Here is a 4,098-nt window from a genome sequence, read left to right as displayed (position 1 = left end):
TGATAAGCTAATGATTTAATGGTCTAAAATTCACGGTGGCAATTTTGTAATTATTGAGAAGTCTCGTGGCGTTTATAAATGTTCAAATCTAACGATTGTAGATCTAATCCAAGGGTTGAGAATTGGTCTTACGGGTCTCACGATAAACCATTGGTCTCACATGATCCCAAGTCTATATATATATATATATATATATATATAATCAAATGAAAATTGTTTTGTTTGTGGTAACTGTGAAATCAAATCTCAACTACAAATCAACGATTAAATTAGAAAATTAATAATTTTGATAATGTAACTTCAAATATTAATTAAGGGCATTTTAGAGATTTTATAGATATTCTCTCTCATCTCTCCTCTTTCCTCTCTCCGACGAATCTTATTCCGATAAACCTAATGTGAACATAAGATACACGCTATGATATCTACAAACGCAATTCATTGTGATATCCAGATATGCATACAAGATGCACAATGTGATATCCTTTGTAAAGCAATGAAAATAACGAAAATGTACTATGATACATTTCATAAAACAAAGAAAATACATTGTGATACACGTGAAACATTGTAAACATTATCACTATGATACATTTTGATTCACAAACGTTTTTAAAGTACGATGTATATTAGGTAATTGATGTACTAGGTAACTAATTTTAATCAAATATTTCTTTCTAAAAAATTTAATTAAATATTTTGATTAGTTGTCAAAGATATAAGGGTTAAATACATGAAATAGCAACCTACTTTCATAAATTTTTTATTATAGCATTCTACTTTTGTTTTTCTTTATTACAAGAATGGACTTTCAAATTATTTTTTATTAAGACATCGCACTTTAAAAAATCTACCCATTATAGCAGTAGGTAACTTGTTACCTTTTAAACCGGTTAACCCCTTGACTTTTTTTGTTTGTGTGACTTTAATGAGGTGATGTGGATGACACATTATTTTGATGACTTAATTAAAATAAAAATAAAAACTTATTTTAAATTATTATTAGTGATTTTCATTTTTCATTGCTATAATTTAAAAAAATAATTTTTTTTTGACTTTTTCTTATTAAGTTGTATGCAAATTAAATATTCTAGAGTAAAATATTTCTTAAATAAATATGCTACATTATTTTCGAGATATATTTTGTTTGTAAAAAAATGTAACACTTCTTATTTTATGTTGTTAAAAAAAATACATATCTTTTAAAATTCTCTCTAAAATGTTAACAAAATAAATTGTGTTTTACAATTTTTTAATATTGTTATAATAAATACTTCAAAAAAACTAATTAATTTAATCTATTTGTACGTCAAGTAAAAGTTTTTGAACAAATATAATATATTCTTTAAAAGATAATATTTTTTTGGTAAAAAAAAACAATTCTTATTTTTTTTTTCAAAAATCACATCTTTTTTAAAAATATTAGCGAGATAAGTTGTCTTCTAGTAGTTTTATTAATATTAATATATTAATGAATAATTTAGAATTTTTTTAGTTCATTTAATATATTTATTAAATAACATGTAAAATATCTAAAATATTAAAATTAAAAGTACATTGTTTAATAAGAATTAGTAGATGTTATAATGAAATAATTTTGAAAGTACAATGTTGTAATAAGAAAGTCACATCATTGTAGTACATGTGGACAGCCTACGTGGACAATGAAGTGGCATGAAAACCTGGTATATTGGGTAAACTTAAATCAAAAGGTTACTCAATGCTATAATGAGTAAATTTTTCAAAATATTATGTTCTAATAAAAAATAGTTTTAAAATACATTGTTGTAATAAAAAAACTAAAAAATACAATGCTATAATAAAGAAAATACAATGCTATACATTGTTGTGCATTTTGGCAAAATATAATTATTATATTATCCTTTTAGCTAATTTAAGAAATATCTTTAAATATCTCAAACGAGTGGTTCACATTAGATCTCACAGTTACCACAAACTAGTCAGTCTCCCTTGAATGGGCCCCTATATATATATATATATATATCTAATCAAATGAGAACTAGATAGTTTGTGCTAACTGTGAGGTCTAATATGAGCCAATTATTTTAGATAATTAGTTTATTTACTAAAATAAAACAAAGGGTAAATAGTAAATTTTACAACTTATAAAACCCTAAATATTAAATCCTTTTGGAATTTGAAACTCCAAATAAATTTGGCCGGTCGTTTCTTCATCCTCCCTTCGTACCCACTTCTAAAAGCTCCACATGCTCCATCGATGTCAACAATTCTTGCCGTCGATCTCAACCTTTCTCGTCAACCGATCCCAACCATTCTCACCGCCGATCTCAACCACAACGATGCTGAATGGGGAGCCGCACGGATCTGGCTTCTGCCATAAACTCTGTCGCATCTCAACCAGTTCGATGGTTTCTTCCAATCGACAGAAACAACCTAGATCGACTTCGATTATTCATATCCGCACATATTTGGTTTCTATACACCCAGATCGGTTTCAGATTCTGGTTTTTGCACATATCTCGTTTTAGATCGGAGACGTAACCATATCTTACGCAAATATTGACGGAGATGTAACTTCAGAGATGTAAGGTTTCTGGATGTAACCTAGATATTGTCGGAGATGTAACGTTGGGTGTAATACAGTGGTATCACAGTTGTATTCATCAACTATATCTAGCATCATAGTGGTATCATAATGTATATCACAATATGTTTTTGTTATTATACGAAGTGTATTACAATGTATTTTTGTTGTTTTACGAAGTATAACACAATGTATCAGATAATATTACTTTACTAAGTGTATCATACTGTGTTTTTTCGTTATTTTATAAAGAATATCACAATGTACATCATATCTTTCATCGTTGTCACCATTCTTTAGGAAATTTTATGAGCTCTATGTCTACTCCTCTCCTATAAAGATAGGATTAATATATTGGGATTACATGTTTTAGGAGGTGAAGTCGAGTCTTACTCAAAGCCTAACCAATCTTACATGTGAAAATGAGTCTAATTTGGATATCAACAACCTTCACTAAATTTACTTCTTTTTCTTAATAATTATATTTCTATAATTTACTAAAATACGTGTTTTAAATTTTAAAAATTACAAGTATAAAATTTTAATCCTTTAACAAAACAAACAAATATATTATATAAAATTACATTACCATTCTATCTTATAAATAAACAAACACAACATATGTATTTCAAGAACAAATCTTTAAAATTAACAAATAATAACTAATAACTTATAATTAAAAATACATATAGACTTCGAATCAACAATTATACAATTATTGTATTTATCTCTAACGTATAACTCAGTTGACAAAAAGGTGGAGTGACTTTGTCCAAATACATAACATGTCATGGGTTCAATCAATCCTAGGGCCCCCGCTAGCCTCAACACTGAGTGAACCAAAATTCCCCCTCACATTGATTGACTTGGAGGCGAGTTCCGTGCGGGGCCCGTTGAGGTTATCAGTGATCAACCTTTTGCCCAAATATAATTATCGTTATTTGTGGCAGACCCAGTTTTGGTCAAGTGGATACACTTTTAAGGTGAATTAAAAGCTTGTAAAGTCGCATGATATGTTTTTTTAGCTTAATTTCACTATTTCGGGGAGTTTTAAGTGTTTTGGTTGATTACAATGGATCTTTTTTGGTCGATTTCAAGAGACTTTTTTCGATTTTTTTGGTTGATGTTCTTTGTATTTTTAAATATTTTATAACTCAAAGTTTAATATGTACACCTTTAATAACCAAAAAAGAATCTACTTACAAAAATTGGTTGTAGGTGACACTAACCATAATTTTTATAGTTCAATTTAAGTTTAAATATCATCAAGACATTTATGGAGATATATAAAAGAATCGAATCCACGACTCTGAAGGTATTTTTATATGTATTGAGATATGCATTTGTAAAAAAGGCTTGTTTGTTTTCCGTAATACAAGTATAATGACGGTTATTTGATAAGATTGTTTGATAAAAATAAATCAAACATACTCAAAATATATATATATATATATATATATATATATATATATATATATATATAGAGGTTGGTTCAAATAGAAACCAACCATATGGTGCAAACTAAGCTAACC

Source organism: Cynara cardunculus, assembly GCF_001531365.2.
Source record: "Cynara cardunculus var. scolymus isolate 2C chromosome LG 17, CcrdV1, whole genome shotgun sequence".
In the NCBI taxonomy this organism is placed as follows: domain Eukaryota; kingdom Viridiplantae; phylum Streptophyta; class Magnoliopsida; order Asterales; family Asteraceae; genus Cynara; species Cynara cardunculus.
Note: the sequence above shows the minus strand (reverse complement) of the source record.